The sequence below is a fragment of the Puma concolor genome, chromosome D2, assembly GCF_028749965.1.
Source record: "Puma concolor isolate L17-30 chromosome D2, mPumCon1.1.hap2, whole genome shotgun sequence".
In the NCBI taxonomy this organism is placed as follows: domain Eukaryota; kingdom Metazoa; phylum Chordata; class Mammalia; order Carnivora; family Felidae; genus Puma; species Puma concolor.
Genome location: NC_141677.1, coordinates 1233317 through 1261290, shown reverse-complemented (window position 1 = coordinate 1261290; position 27974 = coordinate 1233317). Strand labels below are relative to the sequence as shown.

At 42.1% G+C, this 27974-nt stretch overlaps 1 pseudogene; it reads left to right on the top strand.

Moving 5' to 3' along the window:
• Positions 1-22762: 22762 nt before the first annotated feature.
• On the top strand, positions 22763-25838 carry LOC147575734 (uncharacterized; annotated as a pseudogene).
• Positions 25839-27974: the final 2136 nt, after the last annotated feature.

Genomic DNA, 27974 nt, shown 5'->3' with positions numbered 1-27974 from the left:
GCAGAGGGTTCCTGTGCCTTCATGGCACCCTCTCAGACCACCAAGACTAGGGTTTCCACACAGAGACTTAGAGTCCCATCCTTAGGGAGAATATGCAATTTCAACGTTGTAAGTGTGCAACAAGAAGGAAACGATTCACTTCCTCCTTAACAAGGTTGCTTTTAGCTAAAAATTGCACGCACACACACACACACACAGTTTAGGAAAACGGACAAATGGGTTTTTGTGGGAGGTTTTTCCATATTTTTTCAAACTATAACTGAGTTCATATTGGGCTGAGGGTTTAATGGCAGGATCTGTATTCTATTCATCTCCTTCCCCAGCCTCTCAGCTATTGACATGGATTACCAGTCATTTCCCTTTTTTGTGTCCCAGTCTGGATACATCTGCAGCTGGTGTGCACGTTTTAGTGTGTGTAGCTAGGAGTATGTGATCAGATGTGTAGGCGTGTAGGTGTCTGTGTGTTCGGTTGTGTGAGGGCTCAGTGGGGGATACTCGGGAGTGTGTGCAGGGTGTGGGAAGTCCTACAGATATCCCACTGCAGGTTGATCCCTAACTCAGAATGCTCCCTTGGTTTCTCTCTCCCAGAAACACGTAACAGTTAGACAATCCAAAATGCGGAGATTGGGATACCCACTGAAATCCTTTCTACTTGCACATTGCTGCTTTGTGCTGGAATCTGTGCATATCAACAACTTCAGCTGTGGTCCCAGTAATTAGACCTTATTTCATTGTTCTTGTCCTGCACAGTCTTTATAAAATCTACCTCCAGCCCTCGGCATCTCTACTTTCTCTAGAATCACTTCCACTTTTATCTACCCTCCACTTTTCTGGGTGAAGGTGGTAGTAAGGTTAGGCATTTCCCAGTGAACCCGCAGAGTAAACAGGGAGTTACATGTGAGTTACATGTGTAGGATTGGAGGTTGGTCTCTCTGCGGGGATGGGATTTGAGGATGTTCTAAAACTCAGCCAAAATCACATTCACTGTCTGGACCAATGCAGCTGAACAGATCCAGGAATGGGCAGCCCATTGTCCCTTCCACATGAGCCAAAGGGGGAGAGAGTGGGAGTGGGGCCACCGACGTGGACTCTAGGTCCAGTGGCCTGACTTGAAAGCACTTCGGGGCTTATGTCCTAAAGGTCTGGAGAAATTAAGAGTGCCAGCTTGGCAAAAATATCAAATGGAAATTGGCAAAGGAGAGTTAGTCTCTTTTCCTGCATTTCCCCCACCCCCTTTCTGGGTGACTTTACTCTGTCAAGACTTTACCTTTTTATCTCTTTTGTTTTATCGAGTCAGTCCATACAGTAACCCTCACCAAGATGTTAGGCGCCCTCAACACCAAACATAAAATTAACAGTGAAATTTCCGTGCCTACACTTATGTTATTTTTGACCTGAATGTCATATTTGCCATTAATGATATTGCCCATGCAGAAGGTTTACTTTTTAAAATTAAAATAGCATCTGTATCCCTGGTGGCAAAAGACAATAAAATGATTTTAATTTATTTTTTCGGTGAAGGTTTGGGTCTGTTTCATACAATTTTCCCATGGTTTGCACGCCTGCTGCACAAGCATGAACTGTGCATCCAGTCTGCCTGGGTTGAGTCTGGTTCCTTCACCCACCGCCTCTGTGACATTGGGCACAAAGTTACTTACCAACAGGTGATGTAAACTGTCTGCTCTTTAGTTTCCCTAAAAGAAAAAAATGAGGGTGATAATAAGTCCTCTAATATAGAGTTATAATAAGAATTGAGTGAGGCAACCTTTGCAAAAGGCTTGAAATAATGCCGGACATATACTAAAAGACACAGAAGGGATTGAGTGAAATGTTCAAATGATTGGCTTGTGGCTGCTTAATAAAATCGTCTAAAACTTTCACTAAATTTTGGTGGTAAAAATATTAACATCTCCTCCTAAAACCTAAGGAAATTGTCTCAATAATTGCATTTAAGCAGTGGTCTTCCTATTGAACTACTAACATTACAATAAAAGAGTGTCTAGAATGCTGGTAGTTTTCAAAAGGGCCCTTGAAACTGGCTCCCAGAGGTGGTGGCTAGTCAGGCTCGGCAGGTGTTGTCTGTGCCGAGATCAGTCGACCACTGGAGCTGCCTTGTCTAGAAGGAGCAACTCTTTTGTTTGTTTGTTTTTTTATAGAAACACTCCTATAACATTGAACTATATATAAACTATGGAAAATTAATTTATCTTTTGCATTAATTAAATACAACTCTAGAAATCGCCTCATCCACACCAGTCTCTGCCACCTCGAATTAGAAGGAAAATAAAACCCAGAGAGAGAAAAGAGTTTGCCCATACTTCCTGTATCCCCATTCGCTCCGCCCACCCCATCACACCCCACCTTGTGAGTGAAGCGTTTCCCCCACGGCAAGCCTCCATCTGAGGGTCTCTGGCCCACCAGCTCACCCAAGGACACAGGAATGCAAGCTCATCATACAAGACTTGGCCTCTGGAAGTCTCTCCTCTCCTAACACCCAACCAAGGAGGAGAATTTTTGCAATAGTTGAGTGAAGAGGTCTGTTTGTTTCTTTCTTCTATGTCCTATCTCTGCTGAAATTCTCACTTCGTTCACGCACTGTCCTCCTGACCTTGCTGAGTATGTTGAGGACAGTTATTTTCAACTCTTTGTCAGATAAATCACCATGTCATGAATGTCTGTTTCTAGGGTTTTATCTTGTCTCTTGTTTGGAACGTTCTCCTCTGTTTATCTCCATTTATTCATTCTCCTTGACTCTCTGCTGGTTTCTGTGCATTAGATGAAACAGCCTCCCTGCCAGTCTCCATGGAGTGGTGGTCTAGGAGATGAGCCTTGTCGGTCAGCCAGCCTGGCTCTTGGTGGCTGTCAAGACGTCCTTCTTTGTTCCCAGTGGCACGAGGGTGTGCCAGAGCCATCAGTGGCTCTAAGGGGAGCGCTGCAGTTAACACCTGGATGCAGGCTGAGTGGAAGGCAGGAGCCGGGAGAGTGTGCATTTAGCTGCCCCCAACCCCCAGGGAGAAAATGGGAGGGTGGCCTTTGTGCCTGGTTTCCCTGCCCGGGCCTGGGGCAGAGCTGAGGGGCTGCCCTGTGTGTGAGTAACTGCGTGTTTGCCGCTGCAGTCCCTGGGGCTGGTGAAGGCAATCCCCCTTGCCTCGCACAGCCGGCCCTTTCAGGCTCTCATCCAGTGCTGTTCCAGAAGGTGTGCAAGCTCCTTCCAGGGAGATGCTGGTGACACAGTGACTGGGCCCAAGTGACAAGGTGAAGGTCGTATCTTCCGGCTTCCTGGCCTCTGGAGAGGGCTGCGGTCAGCCCCTATGTGTGTGCTAAAGGGGAAATGTCACCCTAAGCAGCAGCTTTAAAGTATCCAGTGGGCCTTTTTCAGGGAGAGACTGGGAGATGGGCTTTTGGTGGGGTCCCTGCCTTAACCCCTGGGGGGTAAGCACAGCACATCTTGTGGGGCTCAGCATCACGAGCCTCACTGGCTCTCAGAGCTCGGTGTCTGGGGAGCCTGTACCTCTTGAAAACTGAGGCCCCAGTGTCCAAACCCTGCAGTGGTCAGTGAGAAGCTAGGAGCTGGGGGTTCCCTCATGACTGCAGGGCACTAGGGCAGGGGTGGGGTTTGTGACGAGGGTGTGCCAGCCTTTCTTACTGGCTCACACGTGGGTGATGCGGGCATTTGCCCATTTGCCTGGCGTGTGGGAATCGCCCAGCTAGTTTCTGGGTCTCCTCCAGGGGAAGTCGCTCCGGTTGTAGCTCTAGATTTGGTGTGTCCGTGACCGGAGGTGAGGGAGGTCACCATCTTGGAGTGGAAGCTGTGTCACAGCCTGAGAAGTCTTAGGGCCACCTGGTGTGAAGCTGGAGCTCCAGAGAGGCCGGCTGTTGAGCCGCGTTGCCAAAGAGAAGCTTCAGGGATGGTGGGCCCAGGCCACAGCCTCCCCCTGCCTGAAGTCACAGCACATCGTGGGGGGACCAGTCGGTTGGGGACCCTGAGAGGCTGCCGCCTTGCCTCGGGCCCAAACCTTGTTGCTGACTTGAACTTTGAACCCGCGCCCCGGAAGTCCTCCCTGGGACTCCTTGCCAAGATCCCTCCAAGGGCGGTTGCAAACGTTGAGCGGCAATCTCTGAGTGAGAAGCAGAGTCTGGTTTCTTTGCCAGCGCCTGGCATTGCCACTCATTTTGTTTTTGTTAATTTAAGTCACCTTCTTGTGTGTGAAGTGACATCTCATTATGGTTTTGATCACACTTCCATGATGGTCAATAATGTCGAACATCTTTTTATGTGTTTATTTCCCGCGTCCTCTCCAGTAAAATGTGCTAACCAGGTTGTTTACTTGTTTTATAAACACCGTTGAGTTCTGAAAGCTCTTCACCTATTCTAGATACTCCTTTTTTTGGGATAGGTGGTTTCCAAATTATTTCCCTAGTCTGGAGCTTGTGTTTTATCCTCTCAACAGGATACTTTGTAGAACAAAGTATTTTAATTGGATGAAGTCTAATTCATCAATTTTTCCATTTATGGATCCTGTATTTGGTATCAAATTTAAGAAAATTTTCTCTAACTCTAGGTCCCAAAGAATTTTTCCTATTACTTGATAAAATGTTATAATTTTTTGCTTAAGTCCATTATCCATATTAATTTTTGTATGAAGGCATGAGTTTTTTAGGTCAAAATTCTTTTATTTTTTTAACTTACCAATAGATGTCCATTGGGTCCAGCACTGGTTTTGAAAAGTTGTTTTCCAATTTTGTAAAATCATTTATGCACCTACACATGGGTCATTTCTTAGGATTTCTAATCTGTTCCTTCGATCTGCGTCTATTCTTCTGCAACTGCTAGACTATAACCATTGCTGTGTCTGTGTGTTGTCTTAAAATGAGGTAAATTTATTTCTTCCCCTTCCCCACCTTAAAAAAATTTTTTCAGGTGATCTGACTCCACACCATTTCCAGATAAATTTTAGAATAATCATGTCGACAGCTACAAAAAAGATTCATTCTAGGATTTTGATAAGAATTGCATTTAACTTGTATGTCAATTTGGGGAAAGTTGCCATCTTTATGGATTATTCCAATTCACGAACAAAATACATCTTTCTATGTATTTTAATCATTTTCAATTTCACTCATTACATATGCGTGGGGAGTGATTTAAGTTATGTATATATAATTATATATGTATATATATTTGTATATATGTAATATATACATTATATATATATACATTAAAACTATATAGTGTAATATACAAATTATATATGTATATATATAATTATATATAATATATATGTATAATTATATATATGTATATTATACACATATATAATTTGTATATTACATTATTACATTACATTATATATAATACATATATATTACATAAATACACATATATTTCATAATATATTACATATATATTACATATATTACATATATATTACATAATTACCTAGATATTACATTATATGTATATATAATTATAAATATGTATATATAATTTGTATATTACATTATTTATATAGATAGATATCTAACATCCATGTGTCTATCGCTTTTTATATGTTTAATTGTTGAAAATTTACCTGGTGAATCATTATTCATAAGAGTTTTTTGTATGTTTCCAAGGATTCTCTATATAGACAATCCTGTCACTTGCAGATAGAGTATTTCTTCCTTTCACATAGGTAAACCTTATATTTCTCTTTCTCGCTTTATTGCAATGTCCGGGGCTTACAGCACTATGTCGAATAAGAGTGGTGTCAGCAGACCACTTTATTTCCGATTTTAGGGGAGAAATATTCAGTCTCTTCCAATGAAATGTAATATTAGTTATAGATATCTTGTAAATGTTCCTCAGCAAGTTTAACTTTTCTGAGACTTTATATCATGAAAAGTGTTTATTTGTGAAGTGCTTTTCTTCATCAACTGCTATGATGGTGTGATGTGTTTATATGATGTGTTGCTAAATATGGAACCAGCTTTGTGTCTTTAGCACGGAGGCCTGGGACAGGGTTTATATATATAACACATTGCTGGATTCTACTTGATAATATTTTGTTAAGGATTGTTACATCTATACTCATAAGGGAAATTAGTCTGTACTTCTCTCTTTTTTTTGTACTGATGCTTGTATCACAGAACATGGAATCGTGTGACCACACTACCTCAACAAAGTCTTCAAGGTCAGCATGATCAATTGCATTGATTTTGAAAGTATGTGATGCAAATGACACTTATCCTCTATGATCTCCCTCTGAAAATCCCATAACCCTAGTCTGAGCATTAGGAAAAACTCAGGTTGATTGCACAAAAGAAGCATCTTACAAAGTACCGAACTCCCAACGTCTCTGCTGAGAGAGGGGACTTCAGCAGGTGACCCGTTAGAAGAGGGAACCTCTGACTGTATAAGAACTCAATAGTGAGAGGCCAGTGTTGGGACATTTCTTGGGAAGTGGTTGGTTAGGTATTTGGAGAGAGGACAGGAAATGTGGGGAACAGAAGCTCGGGGATAAGCAGGTGTGGCTCAGAGAGCAGACTGTGAGAACATCGAAGATGGAACAGCAACTAACTTGTCATTCTCTCCGGGTCCCTTCCTGCTGATACCTCTCCTTTCTTCACTATTTTGGTAGGAGACGTTTTCCCAGGGACTCAAATTGTGCAACAATGACAGAAAGAGACGGATTATAAGAGTCGCAACCCATCCAGTGCCTATGTTGTAAGTAAATATTTGTATCAAAATTCGTACTTACCATAAATTACTAGTCTACTTGTGAAATTTTTATAATACAGAAATTTAAAAACGGTCAAACTTAAGTAAACCAGAGAAGCATTGTTGTCTTAAAGCAATCTGCATGGGAGACTCTACACAAATTTCTAACTACTTATGTGATTTTTAGATTTTTAAAATGTGATCTTAATACAAAACAAAAAAAATATCGTGAGTTTTTTTCACACTTAAGAATCTTATTCTCCCTTAAAGTCCATCTCCACACAGCCGTCTTTGATGGAGATTTCTTCTCTTTTAATTTTCCGTTTTCTTCTCCTTCTCCACTTCCCTCTCCCTCTCTCCTTACCCTCTTCTTCCCTCTTTTCCTCCCTCTCCCTCTCCCTCCCTCCCTCTCTCTCCCTCTGTATCTCTCTCTCATAAACACACACATATATGTAGCTCCCACAGACTACTTATAACAACATGAATTGACTACAGTGCCGTGGGTATCTTGAAGCAGGTCTGTGTGGGTCCAGATCCTGAATCTGTGTTACTTTCATGGCCTTTCGCAAGTGGTTTTGCTTCTTTGCGCCCTAGATTCTTCCTCTGTAAAGTGAGTATGGCAATAGTGTGAATTTCATAAAAGATTGTCGTGAAAATTTGCCCGAGTTAACACATAAATAATTACTGAGAAGAACGTCTAAAATATTATACACGCTCAACAAATGTTAGCCATTGTTGCCATACTGCTCCACATACTCCAACTGTTACTGTCTCCGTTGATGTGCACTGAAGGGAGGGAAAGTAATGTTGACTAAGTATCAGGGGAGACGAAGACGCTGGTTTATGTGCTCTCATGTTTTCATCCATGTTCTCCTACTTAAATAGTTTAAGAAATAAAATTTGTCTCTATTTCAATTCATAAGTGAGGGTCACAGATGGAGATCCCACATATTATAAATGTTTAAAGTGGTGAAACAGAACTCCTTGCTGATAAGAATTTGAGGGATAGGATAATTTCAACATCTTTACAAGATTTCAGGCTTCTCTGACAGAGAGGTGCTAATAAGCAACTGGTTTTCATTTTCTCTTAATTTGTATTCATCTCTATACATCCCTCTTAAGGATGTGTAAGAAATACAATAGCAGAGAGGAGAAATATGCTGACAGCGATAAGCACTTCTTATGTGCTCTGCATTTCGACAGGCTATTTCAATATGGTGTCATTTCACCTAGCAATGCTATGTTAGGCAATTACGGGTAATTCAGTACTGTTTATAGACAAGGACGCTGAGTTTTGGAGAGTACGTCACTTCTCTGACAGCAGAGGAAAAGTTCCAGAGTTGGATTCAAATCCCTGCTCTTTGACACCAAAACCCAAATCTTACGCATTAGGCAAACCCAAGCCTTTGAGTATTGAGAATAGAGGGTGGCTCTCTTGTTCCCGTACTTCAGGCAAAGGAGACGGGGTTGGGGAAGGCAGTCAGACTCCACTCCAATCTCCTCACGTCAGTGGTCTTTTAGCCTCCAAGTACGGGTGGGATCATTGAAATATGACTTGAAACATTTAGACTCATGCGTGGCAGGGTCAACTTTATTATGGAAACTAGATTTTGTGCAGAGAAAAAGATATGCTAATGAATATTGGGCCCTTGGTATAGAAGGAAGTAGATGGTAACTCAAATGACTTGAAAATTCAGTGATTAATGTCTGTAAGTAATATCTTTATTCTCACAACTTTTGCGAAATAGGCCACTTCACAGCCAAGGAGGAAGAGGGCTATTTTCTCCTTTGCAAAGACTAACCTCACTCCATCTCCTCCTCCGACAAAATGGTGACTGCTCATGTCACTGATGATAATTTCTGAATGTCAAACCCTGTAGCAAATTTTGAATTATCACTAATACCGAACATTCCTTTCCACTCTGCTGTGTCCACAAACAAATATTAGCCCCTAGAAATTTTATCTGAAATTCAAGAATGGACTTCTCAGCATCTGGAGGACCTTCTCAATGAAGTGATCTTTGCACCATAGCCTCCGGTCTCTGGGGTGAAATGCCCATCGTCACCTGGCCTCAGAACCACATTTTCACGGTGAGCAGTCACAAAGTGGTGCCATAGTGATCAAAGTAACGGTTTTCAGGTCCTCAACAGGACCCTGGGTGCATGATGTCGTATGTTGTGTGACAAACACTGGACACATTGCTGCTTCGGCTTCTCTCTTTCTCTCCCAAACACTTTGTCTCCTTAAGGTAGATAATACAAACAAACACAAAATAATCTCTTCAGCTATTGTCCCCTGTCTTTCTCCTGGACTTTGCAAGTTCTGAGGGGACAAGATGAAGTCACCCGATTTCACAAGTTGTATTTATCTGCTGTTATTTCCCGCAGACATTTCTTTATCTCAAACCAGAGGGGGTTGGTTGGCACTGAAGCATGGACATGGCCTCCCTGCCCTCCTGCCACTGTCCCTTCTGCTGCACCATCGTGATTGGTCACACAGAATCAAGGGTCTGAAAGCCAAACCCAATTTCTGACTCCACATCATGGCAGGACAGCTGTGGTTCTGGGTTATTGTGGCCACTGGACTTGTGCGACCCAAATAGGTTTTAAGCTAATGCTGCACGTGTTAAGCTTTACCCCAGGATGCAGGGAGCTCGCCAGCCACCTGATCCTGGACATCTCCCGTCCCTTCTCCGATAGATCATGTATCGCTCACCCAGAAGAGCCAATGAGCGTGTAGGTCCCCTGGGCACGTGGATGCCAGAGCGCCGTCTCCCATCAGTCTTTTATGCCACTTCAGTCATGCAGACCCCAGGCCAGTGCTCCCGCTCACGACTCCCCCATCCCGCTGTGCTCCACACAGCTGCCGGGGCACACAACACAGCCAGTGTATCTTAACTCGGGTGTTGTAAAGGAAACAGTGCTGTGGAGACCAAGATCACTTTCAGACAGGCCTGCGTTACTGAACACAGATGTTCCTCGTTTGTTAAGCGACCTTCACCTGTAACTTGGGGCACCTGCTCGTGCGTCAGTCCCTTCTCTGTTCGCGGGTCCCACTCAGTCTCAGCCTTGAAGTTAAAGGTTGTACCACTGCTCCGTATTTTCTGCTTTGAGTGCTGAAATGAAACATTGTCACATAACACCTGTGACCTCTCACAAGGTGTTTTATTTGCTATTTGATGTTGTGCTAAGTAAGAAAAATTAAAATGTGAAGTTATTAACATGCATTTCATCAATCGTTTTTCTGAGCACTTTAAAGCTGAGCCAGCTTTAAATGCAGGCATCTGAGTGTTTCTACATATACAGCGAAGGAATCACAGAGATTAGCGCATAGTCTGATATATACACGTGTATATGCGAGCTCCAGACTATAAACTGTGTATCTATTTTATGAGGACAGTAGAAATGCCACACAAAACTAATGGAAACTGTGCATTTTGTTTCTTGAACCACTCTCTACCACCACGACCACTGGCTTATTGGGGACAAGGAACAAGGGCTGACTTGTCTTTGTCTTTTCTTCTAAGTCACGACTTGCCACCTAAGTGGGTGGGTCCAGGGAAGTAACATGAGTAAGAAGATAGGATCGTGCTCTTTGATCATCTGTGTTTCTGAGAACATCAGGACTTTCTGAATTCAAAAGAAGTTCTGGTTCGAGCCCAAAGTGCGGCCCATCAGGATTGTGAGCGCCCTCCTGTCATGGATGTGACACGAGGTGTGGTGTCGTCCCCAAGTTCCCCTGTGGACCCCTCATTCCCCAGTGTGAAGCAGGGGGTGGTGTACTGGAGCTCCATCTCTCTGCCCTGTGAGGACACAGTGAGAAGGCAGGAAGAGCATCCCCCCCAGAACCCAACCACCTCCGCACCCTAATTTTGGACTCCTATTGCGTAAGCCATCCAGTCTCTGGTATTTGATGACGGCAGCCCAACCCAAGGTCCGTGCTCGCCTCACACCCCTTTGAGTGTTGCTGAACCCCAATCATTGGGAGCCCCGGGCTTGGTGACGTGGATACTTCAGACGCTGTGTGTGAGACGGGCGGCGGGGACAACGGGCACCTGGTCTGCACACATCCTCTCTGCTTGCACAGCACCTCCTTGTACCCTCACACATGGCTTATCACACAGGTTCAGAATGAAATCACTGACCTCCTTCAAGGCACTGACTTCAGAGCATTGGACGAAGCGCACGTGTCCCTCCCAAGTGGGACGCCCTTGTGACCACACAGGTTGTACACATATGAAGGCGACCGACCCTGAGCGTGGCCACCTGTGGATGGAACTAGAGGTGTCACTGCCTGTCTCCGGGCCAAGGTCCCTGCTAACCCAGAAGCTAAACATTCACTGGCAGAATAGACATCGTCTCACAGTAAATAAGGGCAGGACTAGGGACATCTTACAAGGAAGGAGCTTTCGAGTCATATTTTAACAGAGAGAGGTGACTTGGGCCATCCTACCAAAAAGAAAAGTATATAAAGCATTTGAGAAAATAATAAGGAAAGTATTCTCTGTGTTAAAAGTGCCGCACAGCAAAGCACTGACACCCATGTCTTTGTGAATTACTGTCCCCATCATGCGTTTCCCACCCAGACATCTCCTCTAATTTCTTGTCTTTAGCAGATGCCACTCAGCTTAACATGACTTAAAAATAATGTGTGCTTTGGGGGGGAAAAAGGTCTCAATTTAGCATAAGAAACAAATAAATAAAGCACACTAAATAGACATTCCGTGGGTAACTGAATATTCTTCTAAAGCTCTCGTTCAGCTGACATGAGACCATGTAATGTATCTTTATGCCCTCATTTGAGACTCACTTCCTTCTCCTTTCTGCTTCTCTGGTAACATCGTGAACTCCTCATTGCCCCCTGCTCTGTGGTCACAGGCCTAGGTTCTAAATAAATGCCTACAGACTCATTAATCGATTCTATTTTTGTATCATTTGAACCTGATGGTGCGATCCTTAGCCATCATTTATCTGTTAAGTCCATTTTTCTACAGTTTCATTTGGATCTGTTAATTGTTATACACAGTTGCATTTATGAAGTCATCTTTTCTATTTATAAAATCACAATGACAATAGTATCAGAAACAACAATGACAGCATTGAAGAGATCACAGATTGTTTTCCACTGTCCTCTGACATATTTGGGATTGCTTCCTGCTAATTTACCTAATTCAAAAGTGGAATAAAGCTCAAAATAAAAATGATGGATGTTGTTTATTTGAGCAACACTTTAGAGGGTTGATATTTCTCAGAAACAAAGGCAGACACTTGTAACTAATCTTTGTTCTGTCAAAATTAATTTTATTGCCTGTCCACAGGGAGTTTCAAAAAAGTATTCATCCAAAAGAAGGAGGAGGGAGAAAAATAGCGACGAAGATATATAGATATATAATCCTAAACAAAGCTAATAAAGGGGGAAAGATGAAAATTAAAAGTCAGAACCTGGAAACTCAAATACATAGAGATTGACAATTGAGATACAAACCTGGAAAAAAATAACTTCACAGCTTTTATGTCTTGGTGAGAGGGAAGCATTCAGAACAGAAGCAGCCAGAATTTTAATCAATCTTTTGAAAAAGAGCTTACAAATGAGAAAGCACTATCAAAAGGAACCTAAAAATGGAATAATGTAACTCATGCAAAACTGGTTTTTGAAATGCACTCAGAGCTCTTTTCTGCCAATAGTCTGTGCTGACAGAAATGTTTCAGGTCACGTTTTCCATTTGGAAAACACTTTTGATCATTTGTACCTATCACCCCGTTAGTGATCCTGACTGTTGGTTCCATGTCACTCACTCTAGGGGTAAGGATGCTTGTTCTTTGCCGACGGTCTTCAACACAGGATTGGGCCGTTTTTTGAACGCTTAATCTGCAAGGAGGCCGGTGTAAGTATCTGGCAAGAACTCCTTTGTTACTTCCAAATGGTATGGCAGCAGCTCTAGCATCATGTGGACTTCTATCGACACGTGGGCTTGGACGATGAATACTTGTTACTTGCCTGCTTGAACACCCATCTCTAGCTTCCTGTCAGGACGGAGTCTGTCTACACTGCAGCCATTATTACCCGATAGTTCCCAGTACCTGGCGCTCAGTTTGGTTTGTGAGTGAGTCGACCTCAACTCCGACACACCTGTGCTGGTCAAGGCAGGTCTAGCATCATTTGTCAACGAGTGGCAACAGAAGTGAACCACAGCCAACATTCCCAGAACCGCCTCCCCCCGCCCTCCACTGCACACCAAGCCACTTATCCAGCACGAGACGCCACTGGTCTTTAATAACTGTGCACCATCACTGCACACAGACCTTCATTTCCAAGAGACCCATCCAATGGCAGGAACGCGTGTCTCCAGAGCCATAAGAAACAGAGAATTCCCTGCTTCTGATTTTGGTGTCTGGGACTCCGTTCTCAACCCTGCAGTTGGAGTTAACTTTTTAAACCTTCAGGCTACTATTCCACTCCCAGAGTTTTATTCAACTTTTCTACCCCCATCTCCCTCGGAGTTTTACTAAAGCTCAACTCCTTACCACTCCCACAAGATTCCACACTATCTTTCCTCCATCACCTCTCTCTAACTATCCTGTCTTTTCTTTAGTCCAGCCCCCCCCCAGGAAACTCCGTCGTGCCCTGTACACGAGACACACTCTCCTGCTAGGACCTTGACGTCCAAGGCTTCCTTTGCCTGGAATGCACTTCCCACCGAAGTCTCATAGATGCCTCACACCTCACGTTCTCCAGGACTTTCCTCACCTTCTGTGGTCCCTAATCTCCAACTTCCAATGATTCCAATCCCCTTTTCTCTTGTTTGTGCCCACGCTATTTAAAACTAGGTAACACGCTATACATTTCGTTTGCTTATCTTGTTCATTCTCAGTTTCCCCTGCCCCTGCAAAGTTAACTCCACCAGGCCCGGATGTTTTCTGTTTTCTGTACGAGGTACTACTGACACCTAGAATATGTCTGATCATAGGAGGTACTCAAGAATCATTTGGTGAAAGATTGAATTTAGAGAGTCATGAAAGTTATGTAAATTCATTAACTCCCCAAAAAGTAAATAACATAACTGCCTAATGTCTGCTCTGCTAACGGACATAATGATAGGGACATCTGTGATATTCACTCACTTATTGGTTTTACAAGGGGTTTGCCTTGTGGCCTGGAAAAAACAACATCTTCAAAGCCATTGATAAATAATGTAAATTGTACTTAAATAATTTTTGAATCATTTGATCAATGGGAAATACCAAATTGTACCAAATTATTTCAAGCTTATGAATGGGATAACTATGGTTATCCATTTAAATAAGAGACAGCACCCTTCCGTAGAACAAAAAAGGACACAAGGCTTTCAGTAACATTAGTTTCTGCTCTAGTTCTGCCATTGACTTTCTGTGTAATTCGAGGTCACTCATTCAATCTCTCTATGTCATGCATTTTCTTATCAGCAAAATGAAGAATAATAAGGCTGGCCTACAGTTATTTTAAATGGATGATGGTCAAAAACAGTACAAATGTTAAGGGCTAAATGCAATAGTATGTTTTTCTACTTACAATAGCATTTCAATTTAAATTAAGTCTATTTATTCTCATACGATAAGTCGGATAATAATTGAAAAGGGTAGATGTCCGTCTCTTGGTGGTGTGTAAAGCTTTTGGGAATATTGTAGTAATAGGAAACGTAGTTTGGTTTGTGAGATAGTCGTGTCCGTGCCTTGGGAGTTTCTACACAATGACGTCTCAAGCTTTGTAACCATCGCATAATCAGACATGTCTGATACTGTTCCTGATAATAGATTTGCCTTATCATTGAATTAACTGGAGGAAGAAAGATATTAACACTCAATCTCCAAAACGTTCTTTTCATTAATTTGTTCTTTGTTTTGTTTTTCACGATGTGTTGAGTTGTCCCATAGAAACCACCAGATTCACTGGGGCTAAAGATTAGTCCATCATAAAAAATATCTCTAATTCCTCAATCACTATGGGCTGCTTTTGCATCCACCCCCCCACCAAAGGTGTCCTTGATAAAGCAGGAACTCAGGGAGAGGGAGGTGCCGAGGGCTTGGTGTAGAGATTGCACAATAGGGCCGAACGGGAGCGGAGATTTTGAGTCCATCCGTGTGTGTGTGTCAGTCGGGTTGTGTTTTGGACCACAGTAGTGCCGTGTAAGAAAGTCCCCACTGCACCAAGATAGGGGAAAGTGGTGTCAGAGGGCTGTGTCCGTAGGTCTCTGTGAATCAGCAGGAAGAGCACAGGGAAGGGCACACACGATGGGGGAAGATACTTCCTCTCTTACCAACATCACATCTCGAACTGGGGCAAAAGAACAGTTCTTCCAAATTCAGAGACAAGGAAGCCCCATATTGCCCATGAATGATGCCAGAATCCACCTCAAAGTCCCTTCACAGACAACGTGTGAGGATAAGGAAGGAGTGACAGACACGTGAGCTGAGGAAAACACGAGTCCAAACCATTTGAAGCACACACGAGATACTTCAGTCACTCCCATGAATTTGGAAGGACAGACGTGATGCTGATATTTCTTGTGAATTTTGTCCGAGGGTGGCAAGCTGGGGACTCACAGTATTACAAACTATTGTTCTAAATCCTCTTGTAGGGTGTAGCCAGAAGACTGGAAAAAGGCATTGGTCACAAGGAGCTATGATAATGGCCAGGAAGCCGTGGAGAAAAACGCAATCTAGCTTCTCTTAGCTTGTTGGCTCAGTAGTTTGTTTCTCTCCTAGGTCGCGCCTCAATTCCCATGTGATTCCGAGGCTCCGTGACTCAAAACTGAGGACTGTACAACTTTTGAATAAATCTAGTTGACTTTTTTTTAAAAATTTTTTATGAGCATCTGCCTTGACTGCTGAATCTGAACCAAAAATAATCTCCATTCTAAGTTCTTGTCACAGGTCTATTTAGTGATACCCTCCACTTCCCCAAATTAATTATCATAAGCCATAAAATTCAGCTGTTACCGTGCCTGATGATTTAGCATGTATTATGATTAATTTTTGAATTTAGCAAATTATCTCATCCTTTGAGAAGAAACAATTTAGTAGAAGATACAGAGACTTTTATGTAGTGGCTCTTTCAACATCTGTGCCTGGATGATTCTTATACTTCTTATAATTTTCACCCGAGCAGTCAAATATCTGCAGAAATCTACTTCATTTTATACACTTTATGTGGATAGAGATTGTAAAGTAAATCAATTTGACTTATGTATCTTTATTGGATATTGTAACAACATCCATTTCTATTCAGGAGACGCTCTTCGGGAGCTAGGTAAGTAACCCAAGCATAAGTGTGTCATAAATTTCAGAGGGCTAGAGATTGAGTAAATGTAAGTTTGTGAAGTACAATAGTAGGAGTGAAAAGCTGAGAAAAGTATTTGTGATCATTATTTTAAAACAGTGAAAACAAAACCCCAACAAGCATTTAGAAAATTGTGACCATAAATGTTTAGGAGGAGATTTTCCCCACGCTGATTTTCTGAGTCACGTCAGGTGAAAGAAGAGAGGATCACCTTACACTTTATCCACAGACTGAAAGGTGGCGGACACGGCCTTTAAAGAGCTGGTGACAAGCAGATGGTGAGGGCAGGTAGGCACGCAGCCTCGCAACGCCATGAGGAAACGCGGGTGGACGCATGTTCATCTCTGCAGGACCAGCCGAGGCCCCGTGCCGTGGAGAACACCTCATCCGTTTCTGCCGCGGGGCTCGCCTTCCCGCTGGATGGAAGTCAGGGAAGGGCAAAAATGGGCAAAAGCAATCTTCAAAATTGCCCTCTCCTCCCCTAGTGCCACTAATTTTTAAAAGTCCCGCTTCAAATGCTTACCATGAGCTAAAACTCCCCGATGCCTATACCACCCTGACCTCCTTCGCTTTAAATGGTATTTTGCAAACACCACACAGACTTCCTTAAACTATGAGACCGCATATAAGCTCTAGGTCGGATAACATGGAGGATGTGCACTTGAAATTTATAAAAATCCTCTGTCCATTTGACCTCATGGAACATTGAAAATAAATCTCTGAAATGCAAATTTTACATTGCTATCATCAGAGCCTTCGGCTTATTTCCCATTTTTTAATCCTATTTGGAAAGAAACAGGAAAGGAATATGAATAATTACTTGAATATCTGTGGGAAAATAAGGGTCTTTACTCTTATCTTAGTTTTAACAAGATTGTGTTTTTAGGTCACCTTCAATCAATTAATAAGTTGACAATATTATAAAGTGCAACCATCTCTCCATTATATCAGCAACATATGTATAGCCTCCAAACTAATTTAATTTTAGTTTAATTTTTCAAAAAGCTACTTGGCAATGTGGCAAATAGGCAAGTTAGCAGAAGGCAAGTCCGAATTTTGACATATCAAGGATTAACTCACACGCTGGTGACGGGATCTTGGACAGGAGCAAACGAGGACATGTCCGGACCTCACACTTGAATGCTCTCACTTGTGAATAGCGTGTGCACCTCCCAGAGGCAGACTCCCAGCTGTAGGATTATGGTCGTCATCAGAGCCCAAACCCCGACCAGAGTCTGATTTTAAATTCCTGTTACGCCAACTGCTGCTGCTTGGGAAAGTCTCAGCCCTGCTGGGTCGCTTAGCTCGGCCACTCCTCTATCAGGATTTTCTCTTGCCGGTTGAAGACAAAAGTCCTTTTAAACAGAAAAGACTCTGCTTTTAAGTAAGCTCTAAAACCATCTCTGTCTCTGCTGGGGTTCCAAGAATTGTTGTCGGAGAATTCTTATTTTCTCCAGCACAAATCAATTTCACTCATATCCAGGTTCCCATTATACTGTCTCCTTAAGAATTTGGTCTCATTTTGTTTAGTTTAACAAGCTAATTTTTTTTTAATGTTACCGTATATTTCAACATTGGCAGTAAGCCTGCAAAATATACAGTGACTTCTGCTGTGTGTCACTCCTTTCTCTTGCGAGGTTTTATTCTATAGTTTTCTAGAAACTTGACGTATAACTCAAAGGAAAAAAAAAGAACTTTCTCTGAACGTTGGTAGGCAAAACTTTTAGCTTTATTGCCTAAAGTTGCAGAAAGTGGGCCAATTCTCTGAGTTAATTTGCCAAAAGCCAATTATCCTAATGGCTACATTATCAAAAAGACAGTTTTCTGAATGAACTCTCCAGCTTTTCCCCCAGATGAAAGCTTTCTCCCTCTCTCCTCAGCTCCCACCAGATTCATCTGCAAGGACATGGCGGAGAAGTATGTTAAGAAAATCTTTAAAAGCTGTCTATAGGTTAAAAGGAACGTGAGACAACGGAAACATTATAGAGATCTCAAAAGCTGTTAAAACCATGCAGTAATCCAATTGGAACCGCTGTAGCTTGTATTTAAAAAACTGAGAGAAGACAAAACGAACAAAGAAGACACCAAGCACATTTAGCCAATTGGCCTTCTGGAAAAGAATGTCCAGTCACTAAACTGGGTTTTGGTGGAGTGATGGTTGCACATCAAACCAGATGGAGCCCGAGCTGCCAGGAGCAGAGAGAGGGCAGAGGATCCTCTGGTGCGAGGTGGCGGGGGGCTGGCTCGCGGTGGCGGGGGGGTGGGGAGGTAATGAAAGTTGAACTACGCAGCCTTTCGGTGTAACAGTAACCCTTCTTTCCTGGCAGACTGCAGGCTCTTCCCGCCTCTGGGAGGGGCTCCCGCGAGGTCAGGTGGAGTCGGAAGGAAGCACTGAGTCCTGTCGGTTGTGAAGCAGAAAACCCAGGGACCGGCCGCACAGCTCAGTTCCTTTATCCTGACCTCGGAGCCTGCTTTCCACCCGTCTGGACTGTCCACCTCCCCTTCCTACCTTCACGCTCGACATCTCCGAATCATCCCACCATCGGCACTCCATCTCAAGCCACTTGTGAGTTCATCAGCAGTGTGCTTTACCAAGCCCCTACCACCACGGACCTTCTCCACCTGCTGCCCTTGCTTCCCGGTCACCCTGTAGGCACAGCATCAGCAAACAAACAAGCAGAAATGTCCAGGAGTCACTCCAGGCCGGCGGCATCAGAGCCTGTAGATGAGTTGCCAGCAGGAGAGTCCTGGCTGGGAACCCCTGGGGTACAGCAGTGTTTTCCCAAATTTACGTGTGTATGAATTACCCAGGCACTATGCTAAAACATGTCATCTGACAACATGAGCCTGGACAGAGCCTGGATTCTGTATCTCTAACCAGCTCTTGGTTAGTGACAACGTTCCCACAGTGAACACAGACTCACGGGGTGACTTCCTCTTTCACTTCAGTGTTTTTCCTCTTCGCCCTCGAGGAAACGCCTTCCCCCGTACAGATTATGACGTGGGCATATCTCCCTGGCGGTGTCCTGACTGTGCATAGTCTCTCCTGACTTCCCCACGCCATCTGCCTGGGCCTGGAGAAAGATGCCCACCTCTGCTGGCCCGGAGGATGGGTGCTGTGGCTGGAGGGTGAATCCAGTCGCACATTTCAGCGAGGTGCGTATTCCTGTGTGAGCGAACATTTCTTCAGACAGCCAAATGCTCCACAGCAGCCTAAAAAGTTGCTCTATGTAGAGTCAATTAGATCTCAGCCAAACTTTGGTCCCAAGATTTTCCTTCTTCTTATAATCAGAAAGCATAAGACAAGTATATCTTTCTGTTTGTTCTCTTCACTTTCTTCCTGTCCGTATATATAGTTTTCTTTCTTTTTTTTTTTTTAGGTTTACTTATTTTGAGAGAGAGAGAGTGAGAGAGTAGGGGAGGGGCAGACAGAGAGGGAGAGAGAATCCCAAGCAGGCTCCACTCTGTCAGCAAGGATCCCAAAGTGAGGCTCAATCACACAAATCGTGAGATCATGAACTCACCAAGTTTCGAACCAAAACCAAGATTCGGACGCTTAACCGACGGAGCCACCCAGGCGCCCCGCATATATACTTTTCTTTATGTTTCTCCTAATTGATGCTGAAACATGTTCTGGACTCCATACCAATTGTATGGCATTAATTTAAAATTCTATCCAAATATCATTGCCATTATTTGCATTCGTTTATTTACTTTATCCTGTTGTTTGAGAATTCAAATTTCTCTCATGTAGCATGCATATCTGAGTGATTACTATCAGGAACTAGATCCTTCCATCAAAACGCAAAATTCCTTGTCTTACTGTGAAAAATATGTACTCACTGGGCCAATCTTCGTATTGTCAGTAATGAACTTTAAGAAATAAAAGGCTTCTCTGTTGGCCTCTCTTCATGAATACATTCAGAGTTCATGTATTATTCTATGACTTAGAGCTTCTGATCTGAAGTGGAGTGTTTCATTATCTCTGATTTATTAGGGATTAGCCTGCATTTAATAAAGATTGATTATGAAATTTTTCTCTACTTTCACAAATATTGATTAGTGCAGGTAGGTTTCACTCCTTGACTCTGAGATTCACTAGGTACATTAAGTCATTAATGATTCCTCCTAAAGTTAATCACACAATAAATCATTTGGGACTGTCAAAGATACTTTGCATGGGCCAGCCACACTCTAGCCTCATGTTTACCTTAGGATTTCCTAGGATTGTATATTTCCATGCATGTAATTGCTTTGCTGGTACCGTTTACATATATTCAATAAATTGTTGTTATCAGTTAAATGCTCAGAGGAAGAAGGAAGGTTGAAACAATGAGATCGAAAAGTTCAACATTACAAATAGTACATTATTTTAGTATTTTTAAACTGCACGGGACATTTTATTTCATTAAAAAATTAATTGGGAATATATTTTTAACCTCAATGTCTCAGTCTCCAATGACCCAAATGGTGTGTTTTTAACTGATTAGGGTATAGGTATTTGAGTACTACAGAATTGCTAGTTTGAAAAGAGATAGGGGTGCCTGGGTGGCTCAGTCGGTTGGGTGTCTGACTTGGGCTCAGGTCATGATCTCACCGTTTGAGTTCGAGACCCACGTTGGGCTCTGTGCTGAGGGCTCAGAGCCTGGAGCTTGCTTCGAATTCTGTGTCTCCTTCTCTCTCTGCACCTCCCCTGCTCACATTCTGTCTGTCTCTCTCTCAAAACTAAATAAACATTTTTAAAAAATTAAAAAGAAAAGAAAAGGAGATAGACTCCAAGTGAAAATCAGATATGCTGGGTATAAGTAACAGAGCTACAATTCTCAGACGAGTGAACACATTCAAGCTGTTTAATGCCTTCAGTGAACTTTCTCATCTTAAAATGGAAACCAAGTATCTATTCTAATTCCATGATAGATGAAAAGATTCAATTTAAAATGCTCATAGAAGTGTTTTAAAAACCAAGACATCAGGATATACCTATAAATATTACAAAAGTGTTCTTTAATTATGAATACGATATCAAAACATATTAGCATTCCCACAAAAATTGTTGAAGGTATCTGACACTTTTGTGGGGGTCCCATGGTGTAAGCCTGCTTTGTGTTTTCTACATGTAGTAATTTTCATGTGGTGGGATTCCAGACAATTCTTTCCCACTAGATTGGAGAATAATGATCCCATCATGCCAGCCAGCCATCTGTACCTTCATTTATCCACTTACTAAACAAACACTTATTGAGAAATCTTCTGTGCACCAGGATTTGGGGTATTCTTTTCGGTACAAGAAAAAATTAGTGACATAGTCTCTGCTTTTATGAACTGTATTTGAGGATATAGGTAGAGAGATAGATCTGAAATATATATGAAATATGCTGAAATAAAGAGATAGAAGGAAACTGGAGGGTCATATAAATGACCCAAATCAAAAGGTAGCACAAAATGCTCATTGAGACAATACCTTCCAATTTGCCCCAAAGAACGTTTTTACAGCAAGTACGACAAGAACAATACTGCTTTAAGGTTCAATCTCTCCCTCTTCCTCTCGCAATAATCCCAAGAAAGCATGACATTGTTAGGAGTTAGGAACTGAAAGGAATGACAGTGAAGAGTTGGGTAATATATGAACAAGACAAATAACTCAGTCTTAGAACCCCAACTGGGAATAAAGACTTGTGTGTTTTAGCCAGATCAGAAAGGATGAAAGCAATCTTATCAGACATGGAGTACCTCCTATTCCATACATTATCTTATTGTAAACCTTGTAACAATAGTGAATAAAATATTATTACACTTGTTCTATCATGGGAAATCTGAACCTTAGCAAGATTAAGTTGACTTAAACTAAAACAAACAAAAGAAAAAAAGACGTAACTTTCTGATTCCAAATCCAAACATCTAGTCAAGTAAAACAATATACACATCCACAAATAAGTGTGTGACAGAGAGATGTGGCAAAGCTTCTCAGTCTATGCTGTTAGTCTCATGACCCACATGCAATGTCCTGCATGCCAATCCACTATAGTTCTAAGAAGCAAAAGGGTGTATATCCAATGGTTAAAAAAAATAATTTTCCCTTCTTTTTGGTTATTTTGTTCTGGTAGGTAGAAGGCATGCCATAGGCAAGGGAAGAGGTGATTTATTCATTGATTGGGAGGGAAGTGATTTTATAATTTTAAGTTTCCTCAAAGCGCAAATATGTCAGCCAGGTTTGATCATCTGCTATGGACATAGCACGTGTCTACACTCTGTGGTGAGAGCTGTCAGGTCACTGATGACAAGGAAAAGGGGAAGAGTCTTTTCGCGACTGGTATTTTAGTGTAAAAACATGACCACAAATGGGATAGATAGCGGAGAACAATGTAAGAGTGTCAGTATCTGGACACAGAGTCAGAACAAAGCAATGGAGGATAGGATAAAATTGACATATTCATTGAAAGTGATTCAAGACCCACAGTTGGGCCACTTAACTTGCTATTTGAACAAAGAAAATATGGATTTTTGCCACTCGTCAACTACCTAATAAGCAGATTTAGTCTCAACATCAATTATTTTTCTGTTTACTATATAATCAGAGTGTGGTCTGACAAATTATTTCCTGCAGTTGACATTAGGGACAAGATAAGCTGGTTTAATCACAACCACTATGGTTGGGTAAGGAAATTAATTCTTAGTAGTATTTCATATCCTTTTTCTTTCAATTTTTTCTTCCATTTTTCACACTTAGATTAAGTGGTAGAACCAACATGACTCAGATTCAGCTGAAATTAATGAAAGTGTAAGTAATATAGTTTCTGAGCAAAAGCATTTAGATACTCGGATGTGCTTGAGGAAAGAAACTGTATTCAAGAATCTATTTTTTCCAGTACCTTAAGAAAGAAAGTTTTCAGAAGAAAACTTGAAATTGATTTCTGAAGACAGTAAAGTAAGTAATATTTATCCAGCGACAGGGAAAATAGTTTTCTGAGCATTCTCAAATGCATTTTTAATTTTAATTATTAAATTTTAATAATTTTAGTGTACTTTTGTGTTCATGGTTATAGTTACACTGCTTGGTATCTCCAGGAAAAGGAAAGTCGTAGTGTCTAAACTCCAGAATTGCATCATCTTTAAAATATTTTTTAATGTTTATTTTATATTTGAGAAAGAGAGAGAGACAGAGAGTGAGGAGAGGAGGGGCAGACAGAGAGGGAGACACAGTGTCTGAAGCAGGCTCCAGACCGTAAGCGCCACCACAGAGCCTGAGGTGGGGCTCGAACTCACGAACCATGAGATCATGACTTGAGCTGAAGTCAGATGCTTCACTGAGACCCAGGAGCCCCTGAACTGCATCATCTTTAAAGATGAAAGATTCTCATGAAAGAATATTGTTTAAAGCCATCTCTTGGATATATGATTCTGAAAGCATGAGTCAACAATCAAAGTATTAAAAATAATCGAATTTTTCAACAAAGCTGTTGGAAATGAAAAGACTATCATATGCTCTATCTTGTAGCAAATCAGATATATTACAAGAAGCAAACTTCTTCCATAGAGACTCTCTACAACTTTTATGTGAACAATAGGAAAAACTTACATCTGTATATAATATATATTCGTATGTCTTTTAGCAAATGCATTCATTAACTTGGTGGTGTGGGGTTGATGTTTAAAGAGAAATGTGCCTCTGCTATACCAGCGAATCCGTGAGTAAATTTTTTGTATGTTAATAAATCCTTAATGTTAACTAATCAAATTCTACTGGTGAATGATATTGTTATCACTTTGGATAATTTCAGAAGGATTATTAACGCATTTAAATTATAAAATACTAGGGGTACCTGGGTGGCTCATTCGGTTAAGCTTTGGATTCTTGATCTCATCTCAGGTCATGATCTCACAGCTCATGGGATCAAGTCCCACGCCGGGCTGTGCACTGACAGTGTGGAGTCTGCTTGGGATTCTGTCTCAGTCCCTCTCTCTCTCTGCCCATCCCATGCACACTCGCTCTCCCAAAAATAAACGTTTACAAAAATTAAATAATACAATACTAGAATCTGAGGAAAAGTGTTAGAGAGAGCCTGCAGAGGGGCACCTCCCTAACTTCTAATTAAACTTCTGGTTTGTCTATGTCTCCATCACCAGGTCATCGTCCGGCCCCATTTTCATGACCAGAAATTCATGGCACCGTAAAAAGTCATGTTCCATTTTTCGTTACTTCCAGTTTCAAACTGTCTTCTCCACGGAGGCAAGGTCTGCATCACGCAGCTTCCGCCTGTAGGTCCTCCTGGGGAAGTTCAGAAGGCCTGGAAGCCTCCATTTCCATTGCTCAAAGTATGACAATGTTACATCCTTTATGTTTCTCTAACCCTGAAAACTCATTATTTTTTCCCCAAAGTTTTCTGTTTTGCTGTCATTTATTCAAAACAGGAAGATAAATGGGGAGTGATGATAAGAATCAGGTAAAAGGTAACAACGGCAAAACAAACCTTTAAATGTGGCTGCTGTGTCCGTGGAGAGAGTCACCGTGAGGCCGGGATGGCTGGGCTGCTGGCTTCACTGGTCCCGGCCGCTGTCTGGGCTGTGACCAGGAGGAAGCTGCAGCCCCTCTGGGCCGCCGTCCCCTGACACCTTCAGCAGTAAACAAGATAGAGGAGCTTCTTAAAGATAAGCCTGAACACGTAGGTCTGAAAGTGGGTGTCCAAAGCAGGGGTTGTAATAGCCTTTCTGACACTCTAGAATATGCACAGACAGAAGGAGATTCTGAGGAAGAAGCTGTTCAGGATGTAATACCAGCCAATGCATTGGTGGCTATCAATCAATTGAGGGCAGTTTAAGAAAAGCATCAAAATCTTGTGCACTCCACTGGCCCAGATGAGATTCTTCATGGAGACCCTGGGCAGAAAAATGTCTTATCAGGTTGCTGAGAGGGACGGGGGGTGCCTCTTCTCTGGTTTCCATCTTTGGAGTCTGGCTCCTTCCTTTTGGCATTCCATCCTATAGGTCAGGTGCCGCTTCTCCAGCAAGCAAACTGGAAACACGCAGTGGTCGCCCCTGGACCCTTCAGTAGGAATTAGAGAGGAAAATCCCAGCACAGTGCCCCCCATAGGGACACCGATCCGACTAGAGACGTTACGGCAGCAGAGTCACCCAGATGTTCACTGCCAAAATTTTAAGCATTTGTTGAGAATTTTAGTAAGGGAAGCAAGAAATCGAATCTTCTCAAAACTCACAGTATTTCACCTAGTGAAGCATAGGAATGTCATTCACCAGTGGAACTGATATGAGGGAAGGATACCCCCAGGCTGTTTCCACAAGCAAGGGGATCAGAAAAGAGAAAAACCAGAATCTCTGACAGAATTGCTACCCGCAGCCCATTGACCAACTCACTCTCTGGGGAGACACTCTCCAGATCTTTCAGTGTGGGGTTCCTCCTCCTGCACACACTTTTCCTTATGAGATTCTCATTGATCACTTCAGCTCTGTATCACAGGTCCCCACACAGGGGAAGGCTCAGAGCATCAACTTAGCATGTGGGCTGGGCATTTACAAGATCACGACAGAAAACTTCACATTTGAAGACGGAATTGCTAAGTACGTCCTAGTTGATCCAGAAAAACAAGTCATGGATCTGAGGGATCTGTGGTGGAAATGTTATAAGGCGATTGGGAGGTGGAGGCAGAGAACTTTGGATTCCCTCACAGACGTAAAGCACAACACTGAGAAGAGATTTGTGGAGAGCTGGGAGATACCTGACGTCACTTCCCCACCTCTAGTTAATACATTTTAGTCATTTATCCTCAAGTTGATTATCCAAAAAATATACAACGTTTTCCTAAATAAAGTATGAAACTTATTAAAATATCTTGGGGGTTGATTTTGCTTTTGAGGGCATTGAATTTATATGTGAAAAGTAAAGAGACAAAGTAACCATGGAACATAGGCACTGAATCTATACCATACTCATGTAAGGTCCAAAATTAAACCATTAATATGGAGAAAAAGATTCAAATTTATGTGATTGTATAAGACCAGGTTTGGATGTGTGAAACGCATCTGGGCCAAGGCTGAGGCAAATATAGATCATGTGAAAAGTAAGGGTACGGATAAAGGAGAACCACCGAGCAAGAATAGCTCTTTAAAAAATAATTTAAGCATAAGAAGCAGGGAATAAGTATACGATCATAAAAATAGTTGGTAAATTCAACAACTGGAAGAATTTACCCCTGAGGATGTAGAGATCCATCTGAGAACTTAAAAGTAATATGTTAACTGCTCAAAAACATATGGAGGGAAGTAGCATTTATGAAACAAGAACAGGAAGGTTTCAAAAAGACCAAATAGGAAATCTTGAAACTGAAAAATATAATTATTGAAAGTAAAATAATAATCACAGTAGCCCTCAATAGATTACCTCAATGGTATACTGGAAGTATCTTAAGAGTGGGTTAATGAGTTGAAAGGTAGCACCAAGGGAGAAGTTTCTGGATCATAGTACAGTAAGTAAGACAAAGAAGGAAATTATGAAATAAGTTAAAGGCCATGGACAGTAGATTGAGAAGTTCAGAAATACACCCAGTGGAAGTTGTAGAAGAAATGAGAGAGAATGGAAAAGAGATGACATTTGAGAATAAAATGACTGATAATTTTCCAGAAATGAAATGAATGAACTCTTGAGTTGAAAACCTCACTGAATGATCAGCAAGAAAGTAAAAATAACTCTCAACCTAGAAACACTGTAGCCCAACTGTACAACAGGAGGCAAGAAAGGAGAGTACGGCTGACAAAAGAGAGAAGGTGGATTGCATACAAGGAAATGACAGATCGACAGTGGAGTTTCCATTAACAATAGGCGTCAGAAGGTTGATGGCGTCATATTCTCAAGATGCTGAAGGAAAACTTCTGGCCACATGAAATTTGCTGGCCAGCCAGACTTGCTGTAAAGAGCAGGGTTAAAACAAATACATTTTAAAATATGTGAGAGCCGAAAGAGTTTACCAGCAAGAACCCCTTACTGGAAAAAAAAAAAAAAAAAAACACTGGCAAAGTAGATACCTTAGCAAGAACCCTGAGGAGCGTGAGAAATGACGGATTATGTTCAGTTACAGGTCAGAGAACGCCTGGACACCAGCACCTTACGAACACAACATTCTGCTCCTTGCATCTAACAGGCCATGCACAGGTCTGCGGGCCGGAGGGTGTGGAAGCCTGTCCTCGGCGTTCATCGTGGTATCTCCAGGGCCTCACATTCCTCCCCTCACATAATAAATACTCGTGGGGGGGCGCCTGGGTGGCGCAGTCGGTTAAACGTCCGACTTCAGCCAGGTCACGATCTCGCGGTCCGGGAGTTCGAGCCCCGCGTCAGGCTCTGGGCTGATGGCTCAGAGCCTGGAGCTTGTTTCCGATTCTGTGTCTCCCTCTCTCTCTGCCCCTCCCCCGTTCATGTTCTGTCTCTCTCTGTCCCAAAAATAAATAAACGTTGAAAAAAAAATTTTTTTTTAAATAAAAAAAAAAAATACTCGTGGGGATTTGTGGTGTGAATGAATAAATGAATAAAATATCCCCAGATGAAAAAAAAAAAAGTAAAAAGATATCAATGATGAAAATTTGACAGGGGCAGATGTAAATTCCAAAATTAAAGATAAAAATTAATGTTGTAGTCATACTACAAGAAAGATACACCGAATAAAATCTGCATAATAGTTTGGCATGCATTTACAACATGATGGAAGTATTATCCAAGTTAATTCCCTTTGAAGATAAGAAGACTGAGGATGACTAACATAGTTGCCCAAATCAAAATCATGGAAGTTGAAGGAGATGGAATTGTAAGTCATTGTCTGATTTTACATTCTTAACATCACGGGTCTAAGTGTGAACTTTGGGCTCGCGGCGAGGAGACCTGGGGCTGCCCACAAGACGCATTCCCCTCCCCACTCCCCACTTCTCTTGGCTCTAAATCTGACATTTGGTCAAAAA